The 15,704-nt window shown below is 35.5% G+C and overlaps 1 protein-coding gene across 2 annotated transcripts in view; it reads right to left on the reverse strand.

The window, feature by feature from the left end:
• Positions 1-11,840, reverse strand: part of PAK2 (p21 (RAC1) activated kinase 2) — an 80,554-nt gene extending 68,714 nt beyond the window's left edge. For both annotated transcript variants that reach the window (XM_063094588.1, XM_063094578.1), the window contains exon 1: positions 11,548-11,840. The gene's annotated coding sequence lies outside the window, so the exon portion shown is untranslated. The remainder of the gene's footprint in view (positions 1-11,547) is intronic.
• Between the last annotated feature and the right edge of the window lie 3,864 nt (positions 11,841-15,704).

The following is a 15,704-nucleotide window of genomic DNA, read 5'->3' on the forward strand; positions in this document are numbered from 1 at the left end:
GGGTACAAAGCTAGAACCAGAAAGAGTCCTAAACAGCAGCACATGCCAGAAATCAGGAACTCTCACATACTGCCAGTTCAGAGTTAAACAGAATCAGGGTAGGATAATATCCTACTACACCAGCCCAAAACTACTATATTAGATTAATGTCTGCTATGGATTGATTGAATTGTGTCCCCAAAGTTCATATATCACAAGCTTAATTCCCACTGTAGATGTTGAGGGTGGGAAATCCTCTTATGGTATTTGAAAGGTGGGGCCTTGAAGATGTGATTGGATTACAGGACCATGCAGTAGTGAATGGATTAATAATGGTGGCCAGGGGCGTGGTTCTCAGGACTTTAAAAGAAGAACACATGACAGGTTTCTCTCTGCTCCACCATCTTCTACCATGTGAGACCCCTGGGTCACTGTCACCACCAAGGCCTTCACCAAATGTATTCCCTGGACTTTGGATTTCCCAGGCTCTGAAACTGTAAGCAATAAATTTTACTTTCTTATAAATCATCCTGTTCCAGATATTTTATTATAAGCAACAGGGATGGACTAAGAAAATGTCTATTAATCACTGGCAATCAGGCTAGGAGCTGTGTATTTACCCCTCAGCAATACACCTGAGAAGAGGTTTCAACCAAAACCCCAGTCACCTGTAGAGGCAAGGACAATTCACAAACATTTCTGACAAATGCACATCAGATAATATGTAACAGGTACTATTCAATAACGAATAAGTAGAAAAAAATCCAACACTGATCCCACCAAAAAATAAAGCAGCACAAGGGAAGAAGGAAGATACTTTTTGCACAGAAGCAGAGCATGACTTAGAAGGTAAATCACTCCAAGACATAGAACTAACTTCAAAACACTGGTGGGCAAACTCTATGAAATAGGCATATAGGGAGAGCAAAGACCAAGAAGAAATGATAGTAATTCAAGAAGAAAAAGGATGAGGGTAAATTTTAAAGGATGCAAAGAAATTAAAATTGCAATAGCAGAAATAAAGCCAGCATTGAAAGCAAAAAAGGAAAATAAAATGAGTGATAAAAAGGACAAACATTTAAGTAGCTCGTATAGCGGACAGAAATGGTGAACCAACTTAGTACAGTAATTACAAATGTTTTTCAGGGAAGAAAACAGAACAATTGAAACAAAAGTAATAATCAAAGGTATTTCTGGAAATGAAAAAAGAACTAACTGCATAACATGAGGAACTAATGTTTCAGACAACCTTAGTGAACATGTAAAAGATATGATCTGTTAAAATATTTTGATGAAAAGAAAAACTCCTGCCACCATCCAGGCACAGGAAAAATGGGGTGGGGTGGTGGTGGTCTGAAACAAAATGATTAATGCAAAATGACACAGAGCAATATCAACAGAATTTCTGAGGAAGTTAATGATATGATAATTACTAAATGTGGCTTTCAGGTATTTCCACTAATAATATAAGCTGAAAATGTATGCTAGCTGACATACACAATAAATCAATTTAAATGTAACATTGAGAAAACTGGCAACAAGCACTGAATCCATCTCAATAAAGTTTAAATAATTTCTGTTAACATTGGATGTAATTACTAATATAAAAGTCTTAAAAGAAGATAAAGTCAAAAACATGAAATGTACAAGAAATATATTAATATTCTGGATCCTAAGCTTACCATGGAGTGGAAAAGGGAATAAAGTGAGTGGGTTAAACAGAAAAAACGAGAATCTTCAGATATAGAGAGGGTCAAAGCAATTTTCTTTTACACACTGACAAATCAGAAAAAAATTTTTTAATGTTGATTTTGACTTGAATTCACTTAAATTTTAAAAACAGGATGTATATGTGGGTACTTCAAAAAGTTCATGGAAAAAATAGAATTAAAAGATAATAGGAATCTTTCCATGAACTTTTCAAAGTACCCATGTACATTTCAAATATCTGAGATAAAAGCAAACAGAATTTACAAAGTAAAAAACAGAAAACATCAACAGATGAATGGATAAACAAAATGTGACATGTACAATGACTCAGCCTTAAAAAGGAATTAAGTACTAATACATGTTACAACATCGATGAACCCTGAAAACATGCTACATGAAATAAGCCAGACACAAAATGGACAAATATTGCATGATTCCATTTATATGAAATATATAGAAGAGGCAAATTCATAGACAGAAAGTAGATTAGAGGTTGGTCACAAGGTGCTGGAGGTAGGGAGGAATGCAGAGTTAAGCGTTTACCAAGTACAAGAGTTTCAGCTGGGGAAGAGGAAAAAATTCTGGAGATTGATGGTGGCGATGGTTGCAGAACAATGTAAATATACTTAATGCCAAAGAACCGTATGTTTAAAAACAGTTAAGATGGTAATTTTACATCACGTTTACTTTATAACAGTAAAAAAACCCAAACAAACCAGAAAATAAAGCAGAAAACAATGAATTATTAAAAAACAGAAAGCATTAAATAAAATAACAAACATACCAGAAACATTCATTATGACAATAAACGTAAATGTTTTAAACATGCATTTGGAAAAAACAAAAATAAACTGCATGTAATTTAAAACAAAATGGCAAGGAAAGACAAAGTTGAATAACTTATTAAACAAAGTACAGACTGAAATTTAAGTAAAATATAAGATACGAAAATATTAAATAAGACAGCAATTTTTATTGATGAGGTAAAAATCCATGATGAAGATTTTTGGCAAATCTTTGACATATGCACCAAATAATATTGCATGAAAACACATGATAAAAATCATCAGAGTCAAGAATGAGAAGATTAGCCACAGACTGGGAGAAAATATATGCAAAAGAAATATTTGATATAAAGGGCTGTTACCCAAAACACAAATAACTCTTAAAACTCAACAACAGGAAAATGAACAACCCAACTAAAAATGGGCAAAGTATAATACACACATGGCAAAAATACACATATGTGAAGAGGATCAACATCAGATATCATTAGGGAATTGCAAACAAACAAACAAAAAAACAGATACCACTACATGCCTATTAGAACGGCTAAAATCCAAAACACGAGTAACACCAAATGCTTGCAAGGATGTGGAGCAAAAGGAACTCTCATTCACTGCTGGTGGGAAAGCAAAATGGTACAGCCACTTTGGAAGACAGTTTAGCAATTTCTTACAAAACTAAATACACTTTTACCATACAATCCAGTAACCACATTCCTTGGTACTTACCCAAATCAGCTGAAAACTTATGTCCACAGAAAAACCTACACACAAGAGCCTGAACAGACATTTCTCTAAAGAAGATATTCAAATGGCCAATAAGCACATGAAAAGATGTTCAGTACCACTAATCATTAGCGAAATGCAAATCAAAACTACAAGACACCACCTCACACCCATTTGGATGGCTACTACTAAAAAAAAAAAAAAGAAAGAAAGAAACAAGTGTTGGCAAGGATGTGGAGAATCTGGAACACTTATGCACTATTGGGGGGAATGTAAAATGGTACAGCCATTGTGGAAAACAGTATGGTGGTTCCTCAAAAAAAAAAAAAAAATAGAATAACTATATGCTCCAGCAATTCCACTTCTGGGTATATACTCAAAAGAACTGAAAACAGAGTTTCAAGGAAATATCTGTACACCTATGTTTATAGCAGCATTATTCACAATAGCTAAAATATGGAAGCAACCCAATTGTCCAGTGATGGATAAATAGATAGGCAAAATATGGTATATGCATACAATGAAATAATCGGACCTTAAAAAGGAAGAAAATTCTGACATATGCTACAACATAAATGAACCTTGAGGACATTATGCTAAGTGAAGTAAGCCAGTCACAAAAAGACAAATATTGTATGATTCCACTTATATGAGGTACTTATGAGTAATCAAAATCATTGACACAGAAAGAAGAACAGAGATTTAATTGTTTAATGGGCATAGAATTTCAGTTTTATAAGATGAAAAGTTATAAAGATGGACTATCGTGATAGCTGCACAATGTTATGAATGTAATTAGCACCAATGAACTGTACTTTAAAAATGGTTAAAATGGTAAATTTTGTTATGTGCATTTAACACCACAATAAAAAAACTGGGGGAAAAAACACCCTACATGTGAATGTTTACAGCAGCTTTATTTAGTGCCAAACTTGGAAGCAACCAAGATGTCCTTCAATAAGCAATGGACAGACAGTGGTACCCCTGAACAATGGAATATTACTCAGTGATAAAAAGTAATGAGCTATCAAGCCATGAAAAGACATGGAGGGCACAAACGCATATTGCTAACTGAAAGAGGCAAAGTTAAAAAGGCTACATACCGTATGATTCCAACTATATGAGATTCTGGAAAAAGCAAAATGATGGAGACAATAAAAAGATCAGTGATTACCAGGGGTTAGGGGGAAGAGAGGGATAAACAGACAGCACACAGAATTTAAAGGCAGGGAAATGATTTTTTATGATACTTGAATGGTAGATACAGGACGTTATACATTTGTCAAAACCCGTAGAATATACAAAGAGTGAACCCTAGTGTAAACTATGGATTTTGGGTAATGATGTATGTATCAAGGTTGGTTCACTGATTGTACCAAATAAACCACTGTGGTACAGGATGTTGATGGTGGGAAGGCTTGGGGGTGGGGAGAATATGAGGTATGTGGAAACTCTACTTTCTGCTCAATTTTGCTGTACATCTAAAACCGCTGTGTAAAAATAAAGTCCTGATTAAATAAAAAAAATTTTAATCTTTAGAAATAAAAGAAACTGACATTTGTTCAACCAACACATACTTATTGCATACCTACTTGTCTGAAGCTCTGTGGAATAAAATAGTACCAAAGAAACAAGAAAACAAGTAAATGAGAAAATCAGATGGAAGTGCTATTTAGAAAAATAAACACATAGAAGGGCAAGAATTTGATACGCAGTGGGGGTAGTTGGAGGCTAAGATGGGTAATCAGGGAAGGCCTCTTTAAAATATGGCCTCAGTGTCTTTTGAAGGCAAGATAATATTCAAGAAGAATAAATAAAAATATTAAGTTCCCAATGTGGGAATAAACTTTGGCAGATTAAGAAGATTAAAAAATTAATAGGAACTATTATTTATTAATAAGGACTACAGTCCTTACTAGGATTAATAAGGACTAAGCCCTATAATTAATAAGAACTTCTCAATAGTAAAGCCATGTTATGTGACATAAGGACATTGAAGTTATTAAGGTCATTGAAAAGGGCTACAACAAATTTTAATGATGGGAAGCATTTTCATAAGATATATGTAATTATTAAAGCTTCACTATAAAAAACAATAAAAACTTTCAATATGAAATAATTCAAATAAGCTAATTTGAATCATTAAATTTAGTTAACAGGTATATATGAAACTATGTGTACACTGTCAACAGAAAATATTCTTTGTAAGCTTTTAAAGAATATCTGTCAAAATGGATTATGCTATAAGTCACAAAGAAACTCTCAATAAATTTTAAAGATATTTTTAAAAACTTATATAGTAGTTCCCCTTATCCTGGGGGGATGCATTCCAATACCCCCAATGGATGCCTGAAACCTGGGACAGTAGAGAACCCTATATATACTGTTTTTTTTCCTGTTTTTATCACACATACCTATGATAAAGTTTAACTTATAAATTAAACACAGTAAGATATTAAAAACTAATAATAAAGTAGAACAATTATAACAATATACTGTAATAAAAGTTATGTGAATGTGGTCTCTCAAAATATCTTACTGTATTTTACTCACCCTTCTTCCTGTGATAATAAAGTTTGGACTGGGGATAACCAAAACTGCAGACAAGGGGGGCACTACTGTAGTAGTTGATAACAATGAAAGAAAATATAGGAGTGAATAGAACTGTCCTAAATATCTCTTGAGTCAAACAGGGAATTGAAACAAAAACTACCAACTATTTTTGGAAAGTACTGAATAGAAGGACTTCTACTCATGTAAATATGGAGTGCAACCAAAGCTGTACTCAGAGGCAAATTAAGAGTATTAATTCTTTTATTATTAAAAGAAAAAAAAGGAACTAAAAATTCATTAAGTTAGAAAAAGTATAACCAAAAAAAAAAAAAAAAGAAGAGAGAGAAGAAAAGCAAGAGCAAAATAAAGGGAAAAGTAGAAATCAGGGGTCAGTCCATGGCTCACTTGGGAGAGTGTGGTGCTGACAACACCAAGTCAAGGGTTAAGATCCCCTTAATGGTCATCTTTTTAAACAAAAAAGGTAGAAATCAGGGATTCAGAAAACAGAAAAACAATAGAATAAATAAATCTCAAAGCTGGTTATTAAAAACCACTCAGTAGACAAACATTTGGCAAATCAAGAAAAATAATGGAATTGCTAATAAAAGATAAAATGAACAGCAAAGATCTTAATGACAAAAAATATTATATATACCTATACAATAATAAATTTGAAAATCTACGGGGAAAAAAAAGATCTGGGAAAATGGTCAAAACTGACTCATGAATAAGGTTTCCAGAAGAGATTACAAAAGTTACCATATGGCCTATCTACTTTCATAAAACTAAATTTGTATGAGATTCTTTTCTATCCTTGCAATAAATTCTATACACATGACTAATATGAGTGGGGTCATCATCCCTCACAATATAAGCCGTAGATAATATCTTCACTTAATAGCAAATTTACTTTTAACACCCTTATCAATAGTTAGAAGAAAAAAGCCAATATCACTTAAATAAATGTTAAAAAAGATTCGATAAAATTCAGAAGCCATTCCTATGTTGTAAAGCAGGAATAGAATAAAATGACAGATAATCTCTCCAAAACCAATAGCTGCCATCATCCTTAACTGTAAAATTACCAGAGGCATTTCAAGACAATTATCACTTCTCTTATTTAACCATGTCTTGGAGTTTCAGTCCAATGTAATAAAGACCTAAAATAGAAATGCATTGTGACTATTGGAAAAGAGGCTAAAGCAACTGTTATTTTCAGATAAAACAACAAACCTGGAAAACAAAAGTAAATAGACTTTTACTGAAGTCCACTAAGATAATTAAAATAGTGAACATGGGAATCTAGTTACTACTTCTATATACTTATTAGAAATAATGGAAATAAACCAAATCCACACACACAAAAATAGTTATAACATAAAAAATGTAAATTAAACTGTACTTTTTATTAGCCAAACAATAAGCAATTTTTAATAATTTCATTAAGAATGATGGTTGTTTTGATGAGGATAGCAATAAAAGAAGATTCAAATTGCTAGTGATGGTACACGTCAAATCTTTTTGAAGAGTTAAGACTTTTAAATGCTTACATCCCTTGATTCACTAGTTCCTCTTCTATGAATCTATTCTAAAGTAATAATCAGAGATTAAACAGAAAGATTTATACAGAAAGATGTTCACTACAGTGTTATTTATACACAAAACTGGAAGTAACTTACACATTCAGCAACAGGAAAATAGTGAAACTAAAGCACAGCCCTAAAATGGAATGTTAGGCAAACATTAAAAAGAAGTTTTTTCAAAGAATTTTTAAAGAAAACAAAACATTCAAGATTTAATGTTAGATACATCCAGGCCAGCTACACAGCCAGCCTGATGCCCAACCCCCGGGAGTCCTGAAACAAATGGACTGTAGGCCTTAGCCCCATCCCCCCCTATCCCCGAACTAGATCTTGAATGTACTTATAAACCATGGTTGTTTCTTTGGCATGTATGACTTATCTTCTCATGTCCTTCACCAAATTTCTGCTTAGATTTTTCTAATTCATTTTTAAGAGTTGCTTTTGCAATGACGATGTTAATATTTGGTGTGTTTAAAAAAAAAAAAAAGTAGAGTAATGGTTACCAGAGGCTTGGAGGGGTGGAGATGGGGAGGGGGTAGAGATTAGGGGTGAACTAATGGGGACAAAACTATGTTATCTACTCGAAGTGAATCAATGTGTAAGATATGCATGTATTGAAACAACATACTAAATCCCACAAAAATAAAACTCAATTTTTTTTTTTTTTTGTCATTTTTGTGACCGGCCGCACCGCGCTCAGCCAGTGAGCGCACCGGCCATCCTTATATAGGATCCGAACCCGCAGCTGGGAGCACTGCTGAGCTCCCAGTGCTGCACTCTCCCGAGTGCGCCACGGGGTCGGCCCATAAAACTAAATTTAAAAAAAAGATTTAACATCAGGTAAAGAAGATAGCAAATTATTCAGAATATAATTTCAATTTTATAAAAACAATGTACACACATATGTGAAGTTCTTTTTTTTTTTTTTTTTTGACCGGTAAGGGGATTGTACCCCTGGCTCAATGTGGTCCGCACCATGCTCAGCCAGCGAGTGCACCAGCCATCCCTATACAGGACCCGAACCCGTGGCCTCGGCACTCCCAGCGCCGCACTCTCCTGAGTGAGCCATGGCACCAGCCCCACACATATGTAAAGAAAAAATACTGGCAAAAAATACACCAAAATATCAATAAATAAATAAAAATATCAAAATAAAATAAAAATAAATAAAATATCCAGAGGTAATGGAATTAAAGGTATTTTTTAAAAACTTTATTCTTTTCAAATATTTAATCAGGAGGGTGAAAAAAGTTTGGGAACAATTTACAACAGGAATACTTGATTAAATATATGGCAAAACACAACAAAAGGTAGAAAAATAAAAGCACTGTCTGGGAGAGCATGGTGCTGATAACACCAAAGTCAAGGGTTTAGATCCCCACACTGGCCAGCTGCCATAAATAAGTAAATAAATAAATAAATAATTTGGCTTACACTTTTACTATTACATCTGCCAATATAACACCTTATTCTTTAATAATGTGCCCTTTAGAGCACCTGAACGCTTTACCCCGTATCTTTTATTGTTCATATGTTTATTATATAACAATTTTACCTGCATTATCTCATATGACCTAAATAGCTCTTTGAAATTGCTATTATTGTTATAATTATCCCCATCTTTCAGATGAGAAAACCAAGTCTTGGAAAGAATGTGTATCTTGACCAGGGTCAAGCAGAAGAGCTAGAACTCTGAAATCCTCAATGACTGACTGGACTGACAACTCAACCAGCTTGGTGATCCTAAGAAGTGAAGAAGTAGTGAAACTCAATTCTGATCACAGAAGAAAACAATGAGTATTTCTTGAGGGCAATGGAGGCTATTTTTTTCCTGTCTCTTTCTGTTTCTGCGGAGGACAAGGTTACAAGAAAGAATTCTGAAGCACAAATTGCAAGTAACTTAACACCTTCCCTCTGATTAGTCAGTAATCATTTAACCTTCTAACTGGAAGAGCTTTTGAAAACAAATTGATCAAAACTCTGAAGACTCAAAAGTCTTGAACATGGCCCAGTTTCAAGTTTTAATCAAAAATAGAAAACTGAGAAAGCCAAATGAAACGCTGAACTCAAATATTATAATTAACAATGATAGATTAAAGATAGGATTTAACAGTACCTACTCACCTTTATCCTTGGCTATTTACTTGAACAAGTTCTTGTGTTTTAAAAAATATATAATTGAAAGTTTATCCTTAGATACCTGAACAAGTTCTAAGTTCTCTCTTTTTAAAAAAAAGTGTAATTGAAAAGAAATACAAACTACATTAACCATATCTACTTGGGAACCTGCCTATCATAAAGATCGGAGAACCATAGGAATGCCTTATACATCTGTTTAATAGATATATGCCAACTTCAAACTTACTGTGACTTTATAAACTTGAGTTTGCAAGGCTACTGTTAAATGTCACAAAGTCCAGCAGAATAACACTCTCTGAATAATGGTAAACCAGGAATCAAGCCTCTAAAGGAAGTGAAATATCCAGGAACTCTTCTTAACAGAAATATCTGTTTATAGAAAGAACTGGCAAAGAAGCTGACATCAACAGACCACATTTCATACTCCAACGTTTCTACACCTTAACCCCTCAGGCCAAGAAGACATCCATTAAGTTGAGGACAATTGACACCACCAAATGATGACAGTATTGAAGCTGAATACTAAGCCATTTTTCTCAGAGCCTGCAGGAGGGAAAGGTAACAATGGACGATTCAGTGAAAACACAAAATACACTGAATTTAGGTCAATCTCTTTCACCAAAATCTGAAAGTTGGTTTTACATATATTACAGGTCAAAAACATGAGGTTTAGTTTCCACAATGTAAATGTAAATGAGTGTTCTTGGCTAATTAATAACTAGAAAGATTTAAAAGTCAAGGATGAAAGAGAAAGAGTTGACCTAAATCAATATTCCTAACACAACATTAAAAAGGTTTTTCATATATATTTAAATACATATAATATCTATATGAGCATGAGTATGTTTTACAAATGCCAGAAAGCGTCTGGCAAAGTTGACAAGTTTTAACCTGCTTTAAAAATTACCATTCACTGCCTTCACCCCAATCTCACTTTATTTAATGTTATTTTTTTGGACAACTTTACAAAAACAAAACCCCCAGAGCAAATTCTTGTGCATTTCAATATCCTGCCTACTTATAAGAGCGGAAGAGTCAAACACTGCAGGGGAAAAAACGTGACGTGCACAACCTTGATCCAAAACACAGCTCGTCGTAGTCTAATTTTAGGCCTAACCATTTTGATTGTCTTTTTACAAAAGTTAAAAAAGAAAACAAAAGTTGTAGATCACTTCACTTATAAAATAGAACTGAGATAATGATATCAATTGGAGTTGGTTATTTATTTAGGAGAAAACAAATCACACCTACACTGCCCACAGAGAATACCCATTAAAATTGAGATACAAGGATGGGAAGAACCTCACACTAACTGACAATGGCAATTTCTTTATATACTTCAGTTGTTGGATGATTTTATCTTTAAAGAATTAGTCAAAAGGTCGAGCCCACCGAGGAATTTGTGGCAACATTTTGTGCGTGCGTGTGTGTTTCAAAGAAAGCCAAACATGGTGAAAAGCCGATCTTAACTTCACCTAGATTACCTAAAGAAGCAAATATTCACCTCCTGGATAAGATCAAACGAGATCTATGGGAACATCCAAAAGTTCTGTTCTTAAGCGGAGGCCCTCACCCCCCCCCAATATAGGTTACAGATTGGAGTTGAGAAGAGTAAAGGGACTCGAGACAATATTCCTGAGCGATGAAACTGGAGTGAAAAGAGAGCCAGCAAGGACGGCTGAGAATCAGTAACAGGAAAAATCAAAGAACAAAATCCGAGAGGTTTGGTCCAGCATTAAAGTAAACAGAGAAAAGGAAGAGGTTGAAGTGCGAGGGAAGGCAACACCGAGGGATGGCAGAGCACGGTTGAGGGCAGGGCTGCGTCCAGGAAAAGTTAGACCTCATCAGCCCAGCAAGCTTCCCATTTCGGGCTAAAGCCGAAGTAGAAAACAGCCCTAGGGAGCAGACAATGAGCCACCGCCCCAGGAGCAGCGGTTCCAAGCACGCAGGTGGAGGCTGCCCGGCCCGGCAGGGCAGGTCGGCTGTCCCGGCCGCCACCGCCTGCGAGGCCGCGGAGAAGGAAGGAGGAAGGAGAGAGACGGCCCGCGTCCCGGGCGGGTCTGCACACTTACCACGGGCGAGGAAAGGTCCCCGCCCCAGCGAGGCGCCTCTGTCCGAGCTCCCGGCCGGCTGCGGAGCCGCCCCGGGCAAGCCCGCGGCGCGGGGAGGGGAGGGGAGGGAAGCGAAGCGGGGCGGGAAGAGAAGCCGCGCTGAGCGCAGCCGCTGTTTCCGCTAGGCCGAGCGGCAGCGGGGCCTTACGGGCGCCAGAGAGGGGAGGGCAAGGAGCCTTCGGCAATGGCGACGGCCGGGGCCGGAGGGGAAGCGGAACAACCGCCGCCGCTGCGCGTGGCCACAATCCTGGGGGAGGGCGACGGCGGAGAACGAAGAGAGGCGGGGCCAGAACACCTCCCCGAAGCCTGGAGCTCCCCGGGGCGGAGACGATCTCGACCTCCCAATGGGCAGGCTCGCGCGGTGGCTGCCGGGAGTTGTAGTTTACCGATAGACACTTCTTCTTTCGTAGTCTTCGTATTGAGAACAGCCAGTCTCATTTAATTCAGCATTGCTTCCAGCCAGGTGTTTGCCAATCAAAGATGCTGACAGACGATTGCTATTATACAAATCTGCTCCAGGACATTTGTTTCTGGGAATTCATCCACTATCCATTTTGCTTTTTTACCGACAAACTCTTAACAATACTTGTATTTTGCAGCTAAATTAAGTCCCCCCTCCTTGCATATTAAAGCCTCCGCATTTAATCCACCAAGTTCACCAATGTATTCATTTATTCAACAAATATTTGAGTGTCTAATATGTACCAGACACTGTTAGGCACAAGCGTGAACACGATTCATCTTGACTTTGTGGAGCTTACAAATAGGAAAACAGCAATTAAAAGTAGTGATATTTGGTATGAGGAGAAACCTGGGGGAGATTACTTTGGATAGGGTGGCCAAAGTAGGCCTGTTTAAGGAAGTGACAGGGAGACATGCATAACACTTGTCTGCTTTACCCTGGCCTTGGTGTGTAAGGAAAAAGGAAAGTTTCCCTTTAGAATTCATAACCACAATGTTTCCCTCACATTGGCTTGAAAGTTCAAATTTATAGTACCTGCACTGTCCAGGAAACCTCATGTGAAGAAAATGGTCCCAGGCTGGTTGTGCTTGAGGGTCTAGAAGGAACAAATACAAATCCTCACCACACAGGTGCACCCTCAACCCAGGTCTCAAAGGATTCCACAGATAAATAGGATTTCCAAAGCCAAATATGAGCACCCAAAATAAAATTACAATACCCCTGAGAAAATAAGCCACCATGACTGAGTCAACAGTACTACAAAGAATAATAAAGCCCATACAAACTTTAGATATTGGAATTACTGGTTACAGAATACAAAATAAGTTTATTTAAATGATTGAAGAAAATAAGACAGGAACTAGAAAACATGAGCAAGAAACAAAATACTATTTTTAAAAAATGAACAAGCAGCTTTGAAAAGGAACCAAACAGAACTTCTGGAAATAACGACTAATTAAAACCAAAGCCAATGTTTGGGTTAAATAGTAGATTACACACAGTTGAAGAGCAAATTAGCAAACTGGATGACAGTTCTAAAGAAATTACTGAGAGAAGCCCAGAGATAGAAAAAAAATTCTGAAAGTTTAAGAGACATGGGTATAGATTGTAAAAGTCTTACCATACCCTCAATGAAAATTCCAGGAGAGAAAAGAAAGAAACCAAGAGAAACAGTAGATGATGAGATCATGGCTAAGAATTTTCCAGAATTGATTAAAGACAAGAATCTTCAAATTCAGGAAAGAAACTGAATACCAAGTAGGATAAGTAAAAGAAATCTTATCAAATACATCAGAGCAAAACTGCAGAATACCAGAGATAAAGCAACCAGAAAGAAAAGACAGTCTCTACAAAGAAACAACTATTAAATTCATAGCAGATTTCTCAACAGCAACACAATTGGTGTCAGTTGATAACGAAATAATATTTTCGAAGTACCAAGAGAAAATAACCAAACTTAGAAGTGTACAACTAGCTAAATTATCAATCAGATGAGTAAAAGTAAAATACAGATCATCAAACAAAAACAGATGTTACCAATAACAGAGACCTATTAAAGGAACTCTTTAAAAGATATACTTCAGGAGAAAAGCGATCTCAGAAGGAGGGTCTGAGATGCAAGAAATCAGATCCATAGCTAATACCTACCACTGATTAGGACAATCCTGAAGAGCATACTTAGTCTACATTATTTCATTCTCTCACAGCCTACCAAACCCTACATTCACCTACCTGCTAATAGCATATTTTATAAGTTTGAGGGATAATATAGATAAGTATTGTGACTTCACCCCAATTTTTCTATCCATATCATTATCAATCAGTATCAATTATCAAAATGTAGATGAGCAGATTTAAGAGAATAGAATATCTGGCTATGATAATCCTTATACTTATTATATTCTGAAATCATGAGAGCTACAATAGATCTTTCTAGTTCCCCAAACACATACCATCCTCCAAAAGATCTAGCTAAATAATGTAAGTTCTTGGTAGAGTGGCTGTGATACAGACACATATACACACATTCACATCTGCTGCCCTGCCATCACTCTTAGCCAAAGTAACCTGTTTCTTTATACTTTATGTCCAAAAGAACCAAACAGTACTTTGACAAAAATAAATCATAAAAGTGGAATAAATACCAGGAATATAATGGCTAAAGAAACAGTACCCATTCTTTAGGCCTTGAAAAAGACCATACATAGAACTATAAAACATATTTAAAAAATAAAGTGCTTCTTCATTGTTTAAGTATCCAAAGAAGACAATATAAAGAGGTCAAAATCAGAAATGTTCTATCAAAAGTGATGTCATCTGCAACCATTTATCAGGCAAGAAGAGTCATATCAATATTTTCTTCATTCACATTCACATTACACCTCTGAATACCTGTATAAATGAGTAAATGGCTGAATGATGTTTGAAACCACAGTCTGAAATATTAACTTGAAAACTTGTTTAAATACTGATGAAACTTGGTTCTCACAGCTGGCTGGTTAACTCAGTTGGTTAGAGTGTGGTGTTATAACCAAGGTTCGGATCTCAGTACCGGGCAGCCACCAAAAAATAAATAAATTAATTAATTAAGAAACTTGGTTCTGATGAGCAAAAGAAAAAAAATTATATATACACATACCCACCACACTCCTGAGATGTTAACCATAACCTGTCTAACCATATTCCAAAATGTTGTCTGTCAATGTTACTGAATGGTAACTGACATATAATTCCATTTCAATGCCACATTATTAATCCCACAGTGAAAGAAATGCTTATAAAACATGGAATTCTTTCTTATAAGAAAACAAGAAACAGGCATGAAACTAGACTGGGTTGAAATTTTAGTCATTTTAAAGATCTCTAATATTTCTGCTTTATAGCATTGGGTTGCATTTTCCAATATTTAAGTCTCAAACATACCATCAAAAAGAACTGTTATGGCTAGGCAAGCCATACACATCAAATCATGAAAGATTTATTCCTATAAAAGCACCAAAATGTTTTAGAAAACTAAGCAGTGATAACATATATAAATGCATATCACATCCCCTTACTCTATATAAAACAATGCCAACATGCCCTGGTTTATTGGCTTCTGTTTTGGAACAGCCTTGCCCTAAAGTTTTATATTTTAATTGGTCTATGCATTTTATTTTCTATCTTTTCCCCAAGTATAACAGTAAATCAAGGCCCTTTGTTTAAAAAAAAAAAAATCACCTGAAGATTCTATTTTTTTAATAAATACACAACTTAAAATATATTCTTTAAAATGACAATCTGAGTTGTCTTCCTGACAAACTCAGTACTAAATTGGTTCTAAATCTTAGTACTCAGTTTCATCAAGCCCTTTGCCAATTCATACATTCAAAAGAAACATTATAAAACGTAAAAGGAGAATGGAAGTGTTTTAAAGAATAATCAGTTTTGATATTAATAATTTCTTAACTGTCCTACTTTAATGTTTTTTTCTGGTAACTCTGAAGAATGGCTTTAATTCTCATGAAATTAACGCTTAAATAAACCTGATTTTCATCCAAATTATTTTATTCTTATTTATAATGTTTTTCCCAATTTTTAGTTTATACTGAAAGCTTTCTATTCACAAAATGAGAATAATTTGTCTCTAATAAATAAAAAAAGTTTTCTATCCCAA

The sequence above is a fragment of the Cynocephalus volans genome, chromosome 1 (assembly GCF_027409185.1).
Source record: "Cynocephalus volans isolate mCynVol1 chromosome 1, mCynVol1.pri, whole genome shotgun sequence".
In the NCBI taxonomy this organism is placed as follows: domain Eukaryota; kingdom Metazoa; phylum Chordata; class Mammalia; order Dermoptera; family Cynocephalidae; genus Cynocephalus; species Cynocephalus volans.